Source organism: Pinus tabuliformis, chromosome 2_1 (assembly GCF_031772625.1).
Source record: "Pinus tabuliformis cultivar Carrire ecotype Pingquan chromosome 2_1, CPIR1, whole genome shotgun sequence".
In the NCBI taxonomy this organism is placed as follows: domain Eukaryota; kingdom Viridiplantae; phylum Streptophyta; class Pinopsida; order Pinales; family Pinaceae; genus Pinus; species Pinus tabuliformis.
The window spans coordinates 868,615,279-868,634,155 of NC_142299.1; positions in this window are offsets into that span (position 1 = coordinate 868,615,279).

Genomic DNA, 18,877 nt, shown 5'->3' on the forward strand with positions numbered 1-18,877 from the left:
AGTGATCATTGGTTATATTGCCAAACTTGAGTTTATTTTGGCCATTGTGCAAAATTATCTTTGTGCATTTTGTCCAACAGGGTATCTTTGGTTATTGTTGCAACCATTTTAGCCATATAATTCGAGAGAATTATCTGATTTGTTCAATGAAAATTACCAGAATTAATGCAATATTGGAGTTTTGAAAACTCTAATACAATCTACTTTCAATGACACATTCCAAATCAGCAAAGGCTCTCTCTCAGAAATTTAGACTTGTCTACAATATGCACAAGAACAGATTGATTTTTTGCAGCTTTAATCTCAACTACAACAGGAAGAATTACAACAGTGGAGTCATCATTCTGAACTTGTTTCTATTCAGAAGATTGAAATAGACTCCCAGAAACAAAAAAACAATAATCTTATAGTTGATTCATATCTAGTGCCCAATAAAGCAATAGAGTTACATGCAGATGCAGAAGTTCAGTTCTCACTTCCCAAGCCCATCATCAGACCTTGGGAAGAGCTTGTCCACAAAAAGCACAGAACAGGTCTTGGATATGATAAGGAGGTTTCTTTTCATATTCCAGACTATTTCAAGCCCATCAAATTTCAAAGTGTTGGGTTTCTTCATGACAGTTCATCTTCACATGTTCCTGCTCCTCTTCCACAACAACAACAACAGATTGTGAAATGCCAACACTGTGACCGAGTTGGCCATATGAAATATCACTATTTTGATCTTCATCCATGAAATCACTATCATAAAACCAGTCATTCTTCAAATAGATTCTTCAAAAAAAAGCCTCCTGCAAGAACAAAGATTCATCTTGGATGGATCACTTCTTGGCAATGGGCATCAACAGCCAAGAAGATATTCCAGTGATATGTCAGAACTTGTTCTAGAGTATTGAATAGTCTTGCAGGTGAATTTTGTTCATCTTCTCACCTTGTATCCGACAGGGGGGAATGATGGTCATCTACAAGCTTCAAAGCCACATCAAGCGAGCCTAAGCCACAACCTGCCATACCAAATTTATAGTTGTAGCTAGAGACAAATATGCCCCTTGAGCATGCCTTCAGTTGTTGATGCATCTTCAAAGAATTGGAGACACTTACTCTAGCAGAAGACTTCAACTTCTTGCCAGTTTCGGAAGAGTTCCAGGAATTGCATTAAGCATTCCAAAGTTGTTGGTAATCCTTAAACCATCACAGGTTGAGACCTCCTTTTTTAGGTTGAGGTTATCCCTTTTATGCGAGGTGAGACCTCCCTTTCATGGTTGAAGGTTTCCCTCTTCAAAACATCGAGAGCACTTCCTCTCGTAGAAGACCTCAACTTCATGCCAGACTTGGAATAGTTCTAGGAACTACAATAAGAGTTCCAGTGTTGGTGGTCATCCTTAAACCACCTCCCTTATACCAACATTTCAAAGAGCACATTCAACCTAGTGCTGCCATGCACTTTTGCACATTTTGTATTACAACTCTCTTCTTGGACTCATACATAACCTTTCAGATTAAGGGGGGGAATGTTGGACACCTAATCCTCTAAGGGTTGGTGTGGAAATTGAATAGTCTAAGGAAGTCCAAGAGACCTTGGAATATGAAACCAAAAGGTCATGTGAATGTACTATAAATGTATATCATTTATTAATAATAGATATATTCTCATGCTTATCATTCATACTATGTTGCTACCATGTATGTGTTTTAATAGAGGGTATCTCAAACAGGTGACCTAGTTGCATCATCTACTTTAGAAACCCTATGATGGCCTTTGTGGCAATTTTGGCATAATCTTCTCCAAACATATGGGCAATTAGAGTAAGAATGTGTTGCACTGCTTCTACGAAGATGGAAACTAGGATATTTTCGGTAACAGGAAAGGCTTGGTGACTAGGGGCTAGAATCATATGCAGGAAGGCTTGTTATTCCCCAGCTGAGAGGGCGACATAGTTGTAGAACAGAGTGTTCTTAGTGAATTTTTCTGGTGTAGGAGAAATAGGGCACACTAAATCCTTTAGGATAAGTTCAGGGGTCAACTCCAAGATTTTGGCTCGAGCGGTAGAAATAAAGAAGTTCTTCTTCTTGAAGTATGATGCACCCATCCATGAGATAAACTTGGGAAAATGATCAACAACATGTGTAATTTGATGGTAGAGGCCTTAGTCAACGACTTTGAAATTGTCTTCCCCCTTGACATGGTGGCCATATAGGTTGAACCAGTGGTCTTGTAGGTGATAAGGATAGGAAGGGTCTACATTTTGCGACTCCGTGTCCATCAGTGGTTCTACATTGGAGGAGGGTTTGACTTCCGAGGGTTTGGGGGTATTCAACGCTGATTTCTTCATTTTTATCATAGATAGAAATAATTTGCAGGTGAGGACACTCGCAGGTTACCTAATTTATTGGGCTAAGCTAGAAACGATGTTGGTGAGATCTCGGGATCATCTTGGTGAATGAAAGGCATTGTAGACTAGTCGAAAGGCGAGAGGGATTTACAACAGGAAAACAAATTTGAATTAAAATAACTAAATTGTAGGATTTTTATAGGCAAAGGGGGAAATGATCGTCTCACGTTAGATGACATCATGGGGGGTGGGGGGGGGTCATCTGGTAGAAGATCATTGGGGAGGTCACAGGTGACAGGTGGACGAGAGCATGGGAATATTTTACCATGTTTCCTTAGGCATTCACTTTTTGCAGTATTGGTGGGTTCATGATGTGGTGGGTGGTCCCCACCTTCCTCCGATGGGTGAACGAATGGGGGGTGGGATCAAGCTGCGACCCCTTGAAATCAATTTGGGTCATTGATCGGTAGATCCACTCTGCTGACTATTCAACTTGAGGGGGTAGCACCAGTTTATTTACCACGAAAGTTACCCCCCGAAAGTGTCTATGGGGTTAGTTGAATGGAGATGAATGGTGATCTGCCCTCAAACCTGTTCAACTATTAAATAATATGTCTTCTTTGTTATTTTCTCTTCTCATGGTGTTGCATCCGCTTAGTGAAGGATTCCATAACTTCAGGTTCTAACATTAGAGGATTTTGATGTAATTCCAGGGCCCAATCTTTTCCAACTAGGGATAGTATATTGTATGCAATGCACTAAGAACCTGTAGATTAGTGTCTCACTCCCTTGGCCATGGAGTCATTTTATTCAAAAGTTCATGAAACAAAACAGAATTAGAAGAAATATTATTGGTATGTACAATGGCTCACCGGTATATATAGTGGGTGAAAATGGGCCTCCTTAAGGCTAAAAATAGAACTTGAGAAACTGCCCATTTACAAGCAGTCCAAGCACTTCACCATATAGATTTTCTAGCAAGAATGTATTGTTCCCCTTCTCTTCAGAAATATTGAAAGGACTAAACCATAAGTGCTCAAATTTCCCATGCTTACCCTTATCATCTCTTCTAACAACCCACCTTAGCACCAAATCTCTCAGTTGTAAGGACCTATCCCTTGCTTTTCTATTAAAAAGAGATTTCATCCTTTCCTGATAATTAATCAGATTTTGATTCACCTGTTCTCTTTTTTCTTGAAGTTTTACCAGCTGATTTATCCTTCTAGTCAAAAAATTGGCTCCTTATCAACATCTGGTAGAATTTTTTCTATAGGCATTTCCAATTGGATAGGGAAAATTGCAGCCTTCCCATACACTAATTCAAAAGGATACTTCCTAATGGACCTCTTAACAGTAACTCTATTGGCCCATAGAGTGAATTCAGTTGTGAGTCCCAGTTATTCTGGTTTTCATATATTGTCTTCTTCAGAATCCTTATTAAGGCTTTATTGGAGGATTTAGCCAATCCATTCCCTTGTGGGTAATAAGTGGTGGAGTGGCCTACTATAATGTTTTACTTTTGGAAAAAGTTAATAAACTTGAGTGACTTGAATACCTGTGCATTATCAGTGACAATTTTCCTTGGGAAACCAAACCTAGCAAGGATGTTCTCTTCCATAAAATTGTTGAAAACTGCGTCAGTTGCATTTCTGGCTGGGATAGCCTCCACCCATTTTGTGAAATAATCAGTGGTTGTGAGTATCCATTTGTGTTGACCACTGGATGGTGGGTGTATTTCTCCAATGAAGTCCAACCCCCATTTCTTGAAGGGTTCTTCCACAAACACAAGGATTAAGGGAAGGGGTGCCAACCTCTATTTTTCTGCAAACATTTGACATTTCTCACAAGCCCAAACATAGGTATGCACCTCACCAAACAACTTAGGCCAATAGAAACCTGCTTTGAGAATTTTATGGGTTGTAGCTCTCCAACTATAATGTCCTCCACATACACAATTATGAAACTCATCAATCACTTTATGAATTTCTTCTTCGACTAGGCATAAAAGAAAAATCCCCACTGGGTCCTTCCAATACAGCTGGCCATTTGAGATGACAAATTTCTGGGCTTGTAGCCTCAAAGCCCTATATTTAACTTTGTCAAAATTTATTGGACACCTTAGAAAAAGTAAATAATGGACAATATGTTTATACCAGTGGGACACAAGGTATTTCATTTGGATTTTCTATGTTGAGGCCTCAATTTTTTGTTGTTCCTCTACTTTTCCACTTTCTCCATCCTTCCCTGCCATCAAGTTTATACCCAAGGCTTGACAGTTTTCTTCAAACAAAATTTTAGTTGACCCCTGCCCCTTGATCAACTTGGTGGGATTGATATCCATGTCATATTCATGTATCTTGGCAATCCACTTGCCTCTTTTGCCTTCACTATCACCCAACACAAGGGTATATTTCAGAGCATCTGTAGGAACAAAAGCTATTATATTTTATTGTAGGACATAAATTATAAAATCTTTCAGGGCTTTGACTAAGGTGTAGGTTTATTTATCCAAAATATTATATTTTAGCTCAGCATCTCATAACACTGGCTGAAAATGAAATTGTTGTTCGTGTTCTTCATTATTTTTCTGCAACAAGACAATAACCACCGTGTAAGGAGAAGCAAAAGAAAAAATGAGAAATGGATTTTGATAATCTAGGTTAGCTAATACTGGGGCCTCTGCAAAATCATTTTTTATTCTAGAGAATGATTCTCAAGCTTCTATAGTCCACTTTACTTCCCTATCCTTCTTCAACATCTTTGTGATCTCTTTGACAATTTCAGCATAATTGGGTATAAACCTTCTCAAAAAGTTGATTCTACCCAAGAAGACCTGAATTTATTTCCTGTTTCTTGGTAATGAAATGTTGTTAATGGCTTCCACCCTTTTGGGATCAATCTTTAATCATTCCTTTGCCACAGCACAACCCAATAGGTTTCCTTCACTTAGAGAAAACTGAGATTTCTTGGGGTTTAAGGACATACCATACTTTTTGCAATTCTCAAAAGTGAGTTGCAAATATTTAATGTGATCTTCATCTATTTTTTAGAAGAGAGCGATGTCATCCAAGAAAAATTACTATAAATTTGTCCCATTCTCCAACAAATTATATGTCCATAACTCTTTGAAAAGTGGTTCCAATGTTTATGAGGCCAAAAGGCATTTTGACATACATAAATGTTCCCCGTGGTGTAGTGAAAGCAATATTCTTCTAATCTTCGGGAGGTACAATGACTTGGTTGTATCTAGAGAAACCATTCGTCATGGACATCCGAGTAGATCCTACCTCCTTCTGCAGAATGTAGTCCATTTTAGGTAGAGGGTAATTATATTTTAGTGAGGCCTTATTTAGATTTCTGAAGTCAACACATAACCTTATTTCTCCATTCTTCTTCCTAACAGGGACTAAATTTTCTACCCAATCTGAATACCTCAAAGGCACAATAATTTTGTCCTGCCACAAATTTCTCACCTCTTTCTCAATGGAGGGAAGTAATAAAGGGTTAATCTTCCTGAGCTTCGGTTTATATGGCTTCACCCCACTTTTCAGAGGAATTTTGTGTTGAATGATAGTAGTATCAAATGTTTTCAAGTCATCATATAACCAAGAAAAAACATCCATATATTACTTAAAATGGTCCAGATACCTTTGCTTGTATTCTTTAGGGACTCCCTTAGCTAGCTTAATTATTATGGGGTCTTGTTTTATGCCAATGTTAGAGTCCTCCACCTGCTCTTCAAGATCTTATTCAGTTGGTTTGGCAACCATATCATTTGGGTTATACAATATTTCCAATGGGACTGTTGGGTTGTGTTATATTCTTTCCATAACTACCTTACGTAGTGAGTGGCCCTCCCTTCGTTGCACCGATTGCGCAGCGGGGGGGCAGCGACCCCCCTTGTCCAGGGGGTTTGAGGGGGTGGGTAGTCCCCCTCTATAGGGTTCGGGGCAGCACCCTGAGAATTTTTTTTTTTGAACCCTATATTAGGTTGGGCGAACCTACCTATGGTTTTTTGCATGGTTTTCACACATGGTTTTTGACGCGATGGTTTTCGGTCCATGGTTTTGGTCGCGATGGTTTTCGGTCCATGGTATTGGATGCTCCAACATGTATAAATATGTATTGTAACATTGAAAGGAACATAATGAAAAATCAAGTTGGTAGTCCCGATTTTGGGATCCAGGGGAAAATATCTGTGTATATGTGTTTTATGTGTTATTCTCTCGAATTGTATATTTTCTGTGTTTTAGAATTCTGTTGGAAATATTGAGAGGGGGGTGAATCAATATTTCTTTTCAATTGTTACTTTTACTAGTTAGATCACTTATATTTAGAACACAAAATGAACAATAAGAATAAATTCTTTTATTAATTTATTCAATAAATCAAGTACGTTATATGTAGGGCTCCAACCCCAGGTGAAGACACCGATCTTCAATTGCCCAGGCTCCAACCCTAGATGAAGACATTGATCTTCAATCGCCCAGGCTCCAACCCTAGGTGAAGACATTAATCTTCAAATGCCCAGGCTCCAACCTATATTTTCCAAGCATCAACTTGGAATTCCAAGGCTCCAACCTTGTCAATTTGAGGCACCAACCTCAAGGGATCCAACCCTATATCTGGTTTAGGCTCCAACATGGTTTCTTGAGGACTCCGATCCTCTAGGGCTCCAACCCTATCTTATCCAAGGCACCAACCTTGAGTTTAGGAGCACCAACTCCAAGGAAACCAATCCTATATTTTCCAAGCACCAACTTGGACTTTCCAAGGCACCAAACTTGTCAATTTTGAGGCACCAACCCCAAGGGCTCCAACCCTATAGCTTCACTTTGTCAAGGTATGTTTGGTTATACTTCATGGCTCCCAATGTTTTCTTCAACAAGCCCTATCAATCTTCAGCTACGCCTTCACTTAGTCTCCACGTCACATCATCAATGACAACCTTGTCCTTCACATGAAGGTGTCACCACTTCTCTTCATGTTACCCAAACAAACTTCTTCAAGGTCACCTCATAATGGATTCAATGCATCATGGTCTTCAATGATCTCCACAAATCTTCAATATGCTGCTTCACGAAGTTCTCCAACTATGCCCTATTCTATTCTCAAGAGAAGTCTTCAAAAAGCTCTATTTGTTCAATCCCAATAAATCAACACTTCAACTGTTATGAAACCAGCTCACAAAAAGATAGAAAAGATAGATCGACGCCTTAGAATTCAGCCTCTTCGAGGGGGAAACCTCCTTTACATTACATAAATGAACAATTCTTGGATGATTCAAATGACAAAACATCCTTTCTATATATAGGAGTCTAAGGAGTCACAATATAACCCAGCCGACCTAACAATAATAATATAAAGCCACAAAAATAACAATAGAGGGATTCTATGGGGCACAATAATAACAATATGGGGACAATATGGGCACAACAATATTAATAAAGGGATACAACTACAATAGTAATGGGGTAATCACTAGTATTATAGGGACCTAACATGCCCCTCTCCTTCAAAAAATTGTTGTCCTCAACGCTTGAGTAGTTCTGGATGCTTTTGTATAAAATTTTCATCCTCCCATGTGGAATCTTCAGCGGATAAGTTCTTCCACTTGATAAGATACTCTGAAATTGATCGATTTCGTAGCTGTCAAGTTCTTGTTTCTGTGACTGCTTCCGGTTCCAATATAATTTTTCCTTCCTCGTCAAGTTCTGGCAATATTTTTTGAACTGGGAGCTTGTCACCTATAACCTTCTTTAAACATGAAACATGGAAAACTAGGTGCAATCGAGAAGTTGCGGGAAGCTCCAATTTGTAAGCCATAGTACCAATCTTTTGCAACACCTTGTACAGACCATAATACTTTGGTGATAATTTATTATCCTTCTTATCTTGCTTGAGGGACATTTGCTTATATGGTTGTAGCCGTAGGAATACCCAATCACCTACATCAAAACTTCTTTCACTGCGATGTTGATCTGCCTATTGTTTCATTCTATTCTGTGCCAACACGAGGTTATCCTTTAAGAGTTGGAGAACTTGTTGTTGATGTTCGATGTGATGTTCCACTGCTTGAACCTTAGAATTTTCTCTTAAATATGATGTGATGGATGGTGGCTGATATCCATAAAGTGCCATAAATGGGGTCATTTTTGTTGTTGTATGGAAGGAAGTGTTATACCACCATTCAGCCAGAGGCAACCATTTGACCCATTGTGTCTGTTTGTTAGATACAAAGCAACGGAGAATCCTTCCAAACATTTGTTTACTATCTCAGTTTGCCCATCAGATTGAGGATGATAAGATGAGCTATGAGCTAACTGAGTACCAAGACAAGAAAATAATTCTGTCCAAAAATTTCCAGTGAAAATGGGATCTCTGTCACTTACAATAATCTTTGGCCTTCCATGTAGCTTTTGAATTGTTTCCATAAATGCAGTAGAAACTGTACTGGCTTTAAATGGATGTGATAATGCACAAAAGTGTGCATACTTGGTAAGTCTATCAACTACCACCATGATGACACTCTTTCCCTCAGACTTGGGTAAACCTGTGATAAAATCCATTGAAACCTCCTCCCAATGTTGGCTTGGAGTGGATAAAGGTTGTAATAGACCCTTTGTCTTAATTGTTTCAACTTTATTTTGTTGGCAAACCAAACATTTGCCACAAACTTTTGAATATCCAATTTAAGGTCATCCCAACAAATTTCTTCTTAACCCTGTGGTAAGTTTTTAAAAATCTTGAGTGCCCTCCTAAGGGAGAAGTGTGCATTTCCATAAGAATCTTTTGTTTTAGTTGGGAATTCTTACAGAGGTATAAGCGATCTTTTTACCATAACGAATCATTTTGCCAGCTAAATGTATCAGATGTACTGGAATCTTGTTGTAACTTTCGAATAAGTGCCCACACTTCTTCGTCATTCTTCCATTCCTCCCTTGCTTCGTTTATCCAATCTGGTTGGATAATAGAAATGGCGCACAACAATGCTTCCACATCCTCATCCTTTCTTGAGAGTGCATCTGCCACCACATTTTGCTTCCCTTTTTTGTAGATGATTTCAAAGTCATAACCCAACATCTTTGTGACCCACTTTTGTTGCTCTTCAGAGGATAATCTTTGTTCTAAAAAGTGTTTAAGGCTATCATGATCCATTTTTACCTTGAAGTGTCTTCCCATTAGGTAGGGTCGCCATTTCTTAAGTTCATGGAGTATTGCCAACATTTCCTTCTCATAAATAGCTTTGTGTAAAAACTTTCCCTTGATTGGACGACTTTCAAAAGCAATGGGTCTTTCATCTTGCATCAAAACAACACCAATTCCATTTCCTGAAGCATCACATTCCACAATAAAGGTTTTTGTGAAGTCCGGTGTAGCTAAGACCAGTGCTTGGCACATTGCCTCTTTAAGATGTTCGAAGGCCTTTGTTGCTTCTGGAGTCCATGAAAATGCATCTTTCTTCAATAATGTTGTTAGAGGTGCTGCTATTCTCCCATATTCTTAACAAACTTCCGATAATACCCTGTCAACCCAAGAAATCCTCGCAGATGCTTTATGGATGTGGGGATTTTCCATTCCTTAATGGATTTAATTTTACTAGGGTCTACCTTAACTCCTTCATGAGATACAATATGACCCAGATATTCCACCTCTTGTACTCCAAAGAAACATTTGGATCTTTTGCATATAATTGTTTCTCCTCCAATAGTTGTAGCACCCTGTCAACATGTTCAACATGATCCTTCCAAGACTTGCTGTAGATTAGTATATCATTAAAAAATACTAACACAAATTTTCTAAGGAAGGGTTTAAAAATGGAATTCATCAAACCTTGAAATGTAGAAGGTGCATTGGTAAGGCCAAAAGGCATGACCAAAAATTCATAATGACCCTCATGAGTTCTAAATGCTTTTTTCAGAATGTCTTCAGTCTTCATTCTGATTTGATGATATCCTGAACGAAGATCCAACTTGGTGAAGTAAATTGATCCATGCAATTCATCAATGACAGGAATGGGAAACTTATCTTTAATAGTGAGCTTGTTGAGCTCCCTATAATCCGGACACATGCGCCATGATCCATCCTTCTTGTGCACCAATACTACTGGAGCAGAGAAAGAACTTTGACTAGGTTGAATTATACCCGCCTCTAGCATTTCTACAACCATACGTTCAATTTCACTCTTTTGGGCATAGGGATATCTGTACGGCCTGATGTTTGGAGGAACACTTCCTGGAATCAGATGAATAGCATGATCATGATCACGAATAGGTGGGAGACCTTTGGGAGTCTCAAATACCTTGGAATGATTGTCCAAGACTTTTTGGAGATCTATAGAAATAGATGATTCCAATGTGGAAACATCTAGCGAACATAATTGTGCAATTACACCTCTTTGTTCCTTTTTTAGAGGCTTTGTCATACCGTTAGAGCTGATTATATTTCCCGGTTTCCCTGCAAGACCCCTTAATTCAACTTCCTTTCCTTCCACAGAAAATTTCATGAAAAGTTCTTGAAAATTAAAAGCTATTGTACCCAAGGATTGTAGCCATTGGACTCCTAGTACAACATCAGCACCTCCCATTGGAATGGAAAGCATTGGGATATTCAATACATATTCTCCCATGGATAGCTTGATATTATGGCACTTTCCAGAGCAATTTATTGTTCCTCCATTTGCAACCATCATTTGACACTCTGGTGCTAGATATAGGAAGCAATTCAATTCTTTTGCTATCTTACAATGAATAAAATTGTGGGTACTTCCTAAATCAATCAACACTATTACCTTTTTCTTCTTGATTTGTCCTTCTATCTTGATGGTTTGAGGAGTGGTAATTCTAGCCAATGCATTACAAGATATGGTCGGATTCATTTCTTCTTTATCTAGGCTTTGTTCCTGGAGTATATCCTCTTCTTTTGACTTTTCTTGCTCCTTTTCTTCTCCCTCTTCACATCGATGTAGAATAATTTCTTCTCAGCACACTTATGACCTTTAGTGTATTTGCTATCACAATTATAACAAAGCCCTTTTGCTCTTTTTTCTTCAAATTGTTGTGGTGTCAATCTTATAGGTTGTGGAAGACTAGGGGCAACAACACTTCCATCTTTATAGTTGTGAGTGGTATGCTTCCTGGTTGCCATAATTTTGCTTTCCATTTTTCTTGCTAACCTGAATGCCTTCTCTAATGAATCAGGTTCCCAAAGGTGAACATCATGTTGGATATTATCCTTTAAAGTTCCTATGAACACATCAATCCTATGCTCCTCTGGAATATTTTTTACCCTTATGTTCAATTTTTGGAACTCCTCAATGTGCTCCATTATTGAACCCTTTTGTTTGAGACTTATCAATTGGCTAAAAAAAGTGTTGCTTTTTGTATCCTCATAATGTGCTATCAATTCTTTTGTAAAAATTGCCCAAGTGATAATTTGTTTACGAGAGCAAAGCCATTGATACCATACAAAATGATTTGGTTCCAAATATAAAGTTGCAATACGTACCTTTTGTGTGTTTTGCACTTTATTGAGATTGAAAAATTGCTCCATTTGTAATATCCATGTTGCGGAATCCTTGCCATCAAACTTCCTCATATCGATTTTTGGAATATGGTGGGTCTTCGTCCAACATTAGAGTCTATGAAATCATGATTAACATTTCTTTTGTTCTCATCATGAGTTTCCTTTACTACCTTTTCACCATTAGTAAGCATTTCTTGTAGAAACTTTGTCAAATCTGTTTTCAAATCTTCCATGTCTGTCTTCAAATCTATCTTCAAATCGTCCATCTTAGCTTCCATGCCATTTATCTTAGCTTCTTTTAGCTTTTGTGAGAGTGACATTTGTTGCACTTGGTCTTGTAATTTTGATATATCATGTAGCATTTCTTCCTCTTCTTCATGAGTCATGCTAGTGCTTTCAGGTTTCTTACTAGGTGTTTGCATTTTCTTTCCTTGGGCATCAATTACCGATAATAATGCTCTACTATGCCCTTTGAATTCTTCAAAATAATTTTTCAAACCAAGCTTAAGAAAAAATTTAAAAAAATCTACACACCTTTTTTCACTTTGTAGGAGCTCGATATTGCCTCTGATGTATCTTTGTAATTTCAGATCATCCAATTTTGAAATTACGACCTATATTAGTCCTCTGTGTCCTCTTTCCAATGCCACCAGTCTGATCCAAATTGGATTCTCCAAGGAAGAGTTATGCCAAATCTCCCACAGTGACCTGATTATAGACTAGTTCAGTAGAGCGAACTTGTATGACGTTCTGCGAGTCACTATTTTGACCTCTTTCTCTAAAAAATATATACAAGAAACTATAGTCCGTCCTCTTTCTGTACCTTCTGACGAAATTTCACTCTGATGCTCAGAGAGAAAGTTATGACGATTTTCCCCAGGTCACCTGTTTGGAATGTAATTCAGGATTCTGCAAAAAGACTAACTTCCTCAGATCATATCTCCGAAAATATAGCGTGAAAAGCTTTGAAATTCGGACCCGAGGTTCAGTGTGATTTCTTCTCAAATGGGTTTTTTTTTTAGCTTCTGAAACATCGCAGAAAAAAAGTTAAAGCGAAAATTCCATGATCACCTATTTGGAGCAGCGAAACCCTAGAATCCAAAGCTCTGATGCCAAAGGTTATGAAACCAGCTCACAAAAAGATAGAAAAGATAGATCAACGCCTTAGAATTCAGCCTCTTCAAGGGGAAACCTCCTTTACATTACATAAATGAACAATTCTTGGATGATTCAAATGACAAAACCTCCTTTCTATATATAGGAGTCTAAGGAGTCACAATATAACCCAGCCGACCTAACAATAATAATATAAAGCCACAAAAATAACAATAGAGGGATTTTATGGGCACAGTAATAACAATACGGGGACAATAGGGGCACAACAATATTAATAAGGGATACAACTACAATAGTAATGGGGTAATCACTAGTATTATAGGGACCTAACATCAACCATGACAACTATGACAACTTCGACCACGACAGCTTCAACCACGGCAACTATGGAAGCTTCAACCATGACAACTATGGCAGCTTCAACCACGACAACTATGACAACTTCAACCACGGAAACTACGGAAAATTCGACCACGACAACTACGGTAGCTTCGATCACAGCAATTACGGCAGCTTCGACCACACAACTTCGACAGCTTTGACCACGACAATTATGGCAGCTTCGACCATGGAAAATACGACAGCTTCGACCAAGATTTTATGCCAAAACATAATTATCGTTTTTTTTGCGTCCTAAACAATAGTCTCCTTGTTCTCCTCGGCCTTCTATCTTCTCTTATACTTCATATCTCTGAATTCTTGCCTGAATTGCTTATCAAAATGAAGCTTTTAGAGATCTATTTATAGAGATTTAGGTTATAACTGAAGGGACACGTATATTTGAAGTGAGGTCGACTTGTATGGTTGAGTGTAGGTAGGCTCACTGCTAAGAATAATTTCCTTAACTTAAAAATTCAATATCTCACAAACTATTGGGAGTTTTGGGGCAAATAAAGGCTCGTTAGAAAGAGGGAAAAATCCTCTTTAAGATAGTCTAGGATCCATTTTGAAAGTATGCCTCCAAGGTGTCCAAAATATATTTTCTTTGTGACTGTCCTTAAATTTTATGCATAAAAAAGTTTGGGACAACATGAGGAATGTTTAGAATAGTGTGGCTTCTTCATTATTGGCTTATTCATTATTATCAATGTCATCATAGGATCATAGAGTCATTATGTAGGAGTGCAACATCCATGTCGCATGACACATCAAAAATGTCCTTCATATACTAGTGCAGTCATAGTGATGTAGTGATATGTCATAGGTTCCAAGGTAGTCTTCTAATCATGTTCATCAAGTGTGGTCCACATATGTCATCATCATGGTCCACATAAGTCATCATGTAGACATGTCATAGCATGATTGACACTTCATCATCTTAAACAAGGGTTGTAGTCATCTTCTGGAATCTTCAAGAATATTTTCCATCCAGTCACTGCTATATCAACAATCAACTATTAACATCAATGACAACCTAGATTAACAATCTCCCCCTTTGTCATTGATGGCAATATTCTTGCCCTTTCAAATATTCTCTACCCCTTTGACATCAATGGAAAATGGGGCGTCCAAGAACTCTCCTTGTCGAGCTGCTTCTTTTCTTCATGAATAATATTTCTTCATAGGTATGTTACTCCCCCTGTCATGGTGCTCTTTTTTTGGAAATGTGGTCCATGATATGCTTACATTTCTTCATGTGGTGAACTAGCTTCTCCTGTCTGCGCAACCTCCTCTAGCTTAGGAAATATTACCTTCTTAGTTGATCAAGTGGGAGACATCTTAACAAAAATTCATTGGATAGATAAGAGATCATGTTCTTCAATGGAGCTACTCCCGGGAGATTATCTATCAATGAATGATTGTTCAAGTGTGACTCATCAAGGTTCTCATAGGATCCATCCATGACTAGCTTCTACAAGAATTCTCAATCATCATAAGCTCTCCCTAACTGTATCCATAGTATTCTTTCTGACAGAGTCTCCCCATCAAGTATTTAGATTATCAACGCTTAGGTCAACAACATGTGTTGTTGGCTAGAGAGTTCAAGAGATTTTCAGATTGTATTTGCTTCCTTCTCCATACTTGTGTAACTTTCTTCTCTGGCATAGTTCTAACTTGAGTAGGTTCCCAAGTCAAGTTACAATCACATGCGATATGTCGAATGTTATGGAAATTGAAGCACTCCTTGTTTATGAATGAGTACTCACGACTTCTTGCAAAATTTCTTCTAGGAGATTGACGGGGACCATTATATTTTTCTTTGTGATATGCCCTAAAATATTTTGACATGTGCCCAAAGTTTGTACAAGAATATAAATAACCAATAAATATACTTTGGTATGTGGGAGATGAAGATTTCCTTGATGTCCTTCTGAAGTCTTTTTTTCTTGGTATTCTTTGATGATATTCATTGCCTCTTGTATTCTTGACACCATCTGGAAGTCTCCTTGGAGTATGATTTCCTCCATAGTTGTCTTGACTCTTCTCCTTGCCTTTGTTGGAACTAGGAGCATCAACATTTATTTCTGGCTTCCTCACATCCTTGTTGTTTGAAGAATTATCATTCTTACTTGAGGATTCACCTACATAGCCAAGACTTGATTTATCAAGGTGATACCTTTGATGACTTAAGATGTCATCTAGGGTTTGAGAGCTTTTCAAGTTCTTATTCAGCAAGTCAACTTCCTTTTTAAGAAAGACAATTTCTCCTTTCAACTTTTCACAATCTTCATCTTTCATAACTAGTTGCTTCTTCATTTCTTCCATCATCTTGGTTTCTTCACACGATTGGTCCTTAAGAGAAGTGATTTCTGATTTTAACTTGGTGATGTCATCATCCTTTTCTTCTAGTTGGCATATCATGGCGTTTCTCTCCTTTTTTGCTTCATCAACTTGTCCTTCTATGAATGTCAAAGCTTCCATCACCTTCTCAGCTCCTTGTGCTTGTTTCCTTGCTTCTTCTATTTGAGATCTAAGGGAGGAGACCTCTTCCTTGTATTGACCAATCTCTGCTTCAGGTTTGTTCAAGATTTTGTGCCTTTGTTCAAGGTGGCCTGACAAGGTATCTTCCCGTTTCTTTGCCTTATCCAATTGATTTGTCATGGATATGACTTCTTCATGATTTTTTCTCTTGTTTTGATGAAATTCTTCCTTAATCCTGGTGATCTCCACATCTCTTTCTTGTACTTGAAGCTTGACAAGGTCAACTTCCTTCCTTGTCTTGTCTTGGTCACCAACTTGCGCTTTCTTCTTAAGTTCCTCATTTTCCCTTTTCAAAATGTTAATCTCTTCTATGGAAGCCATAATTCTAGTGAGGAGATATTCTTCAAAATCTTTTTCATTATCTTCATCTTCTAGGTCTTCTTTAGTCTTGATGTTATCACTCTTATCTTCCCCTTCCTTGACGGACTCTAGATTTCCTTCTTGTTTTGCATAATTTTCTTGACTAGAGATCATTGTCAATGCTCCTTTTGAGTGAAGATCATGAAGTTTATCCCATATGAATTTTGTTGATGAACACTTTTCAAAATTGGCCTTCATAGAATCAGGTAGCCCATTCAAGATTGCTTTCATTCCTCTTGTCTTATGTTCGTTGGATTCTCCATCCATCATGCTATCAACAATCACTGATTTCCAGACTTCAATGCCTCGAGTCTTTAAGAAATTCCTCATTCTTGCCTCCCATATATCAAAGTTTCCATTGAACAATGGAGCCTTCATAAATTGATTGACTTCAATTTCGGTGGTTCAGGGAGACACATCTTTAGGAGGATTGGAGACTTTCTTCCTTAGCTTCGCCATTTGTGTTCTAATGATCAACCTTCAATCTGTTAGGCTTTGAGTGAAGGTACTAGCTCTAATACCAATTGTTGGAAATACTGAGAGGGGTGAATCAATAAATCTTTTCAATTGTTACTTTTACTAGTTACATCACTTATATTTAGAACACAAAATGAATAATAAGAATAAATGCTTTTATTAATTTATTCAATAAATCAAGTACAATATATGTAGGGCTCCAAACCTAGGTGAAGACACCGATCTTCAATTTCCCAGGCTCCAACTTGTATTTTCCAAGCATCGACTTGGAATTCCAAGGCTCCAACCTTGTCAATTTTTAGGCACCAACCTCAAGGGCTCCAACCTTATATCTAGTTCAGGCTCCAATCTGGTTTCTTGAGGACTCAATCCACTAGGACTCCAATCCTATCTTATCCAAGGCACCAACCTTGAGTTTAGGAGCACCAACTCCAAGGAAACCAATCTTATATTTTCCAAGCACCAACTTGGACTTTCCAAGGCACCAACCTTGTCAATTCTGAGGCACCAACCCAAAGGGCTCCAACCCTGTAGCTTCACCTTGTCAAGGTATGTTTGGTTATACTTCATGGATCCCAATGTCTTCTTCAACAAGATCTATCAATGTTCAGCTACGCCTTCACTTAGTCTCCACATCACATCATCAATAAAAACCTTGTCCTTCATATGAAAGTGTCACCACTGCTCTTCATGTTACCCAAACAAAACTTCTTCAAGGTCACCTCATAATGGATTTAATGCATCATGGTCTTCAATGATCTCCATAAATCTTCAATATGTTGCTTCACAAAGTTCTCCAACTCTGCCCTATTTTGTTCTCAAGAGAAGACTTCAACAAGCTCTATTTGTTCAATCCCAATAAATCAACACTTCAACCATGACAACTATCACAACTTTGACCACGACAACTTCAACCACGGTAACTACGAAAGCTTCAACCATGGCAACTATGGGAACTTCAACCATGGCAACTATGGCAGCTTTGACCATGACAACTACGGTAGCTTCGACCACAGCAACTACGATAGCTTTGACCACGGCAACTATGGCAGTTTTGACCACAGTAACTACAATAGCTTTGACCACAGCAACTACAACAGCTTCGACCATGGAAAATATGGAAGCTTCGACCAATATTTTATGACCCAACAGAACTATCCTTTTTTTTCGTCCTAAACAATAGTCTCTTTGTTCTCCTCGGCCTTCTGTCTTCTCTTATACTTCGTATCTCTGAATTCTTGCCTGAATTGCTTATCAAAATTAAGTTTTTAGATGTCTATTTATAGAGATTTAGTTTATAACTGAAGGGACACGTCTATTTGAAGTGAGATCGGCTTGTATGACTGAGTGTAGGTTGGCTCACTACTAGGAATAATTTCCTTAACTTAAAAATTCAATATCTCACAAACTATTGGGAGTTTTTGGGCAAATAAAGGCTCGTTAGAAAGAGGAAAAAATCATCTTTAAGATGGTCTAGGATCCATTTTGAAAGTATGCCTCCAAGGTGTCCAAAATATATTTTCTTTGTGACTGTCCTTAAATTTTATGCATAAAAAAGTTTGGGACAACATGAGGAATGTTTAGAACAACGTGGCTTCTTCATTCTTTGGCTTATTCATTATTATCAATGTCATCATAGGATCATAAAGTCATTATGTAGGAGTGCAAAATCCATGTAGCATGACACATCAACAATGTCCTTCATATACTAGTGCAGTCATAGTGATGTAGTGATATGTCATAGGTTCCAAGGTAGCCTTCCAATCATGTTCATCAAGTGTGGTCCACATATGTCATCATCATGGTCCACATAAGTCATCATGTAGACATGTCATAGCATGATTGACAGTTCATCATCTTAAGCAAGGGTTGTAGTCATCCTCTGGCATCTTCAAGAATATTTTCCATCGAGTCACTGATATATCAACGATCAACTATTGACATCAATGACAACCTAGATTAACAAATTTGTATGCAGGTAGTTTCTATACGGGGTTAAAACCTACATTTAGTATCAGATTTGTTTTGGTTTCAAGGGACACCTTTTTTGCTGAGGGGTTTTACTCGGGCTTGTGGTAGACCCTGTTCAGTGGGAGATCGGCGGGATTGATTCTGGTGGTGAAAGAAGATGGCGAGCAGTGGAA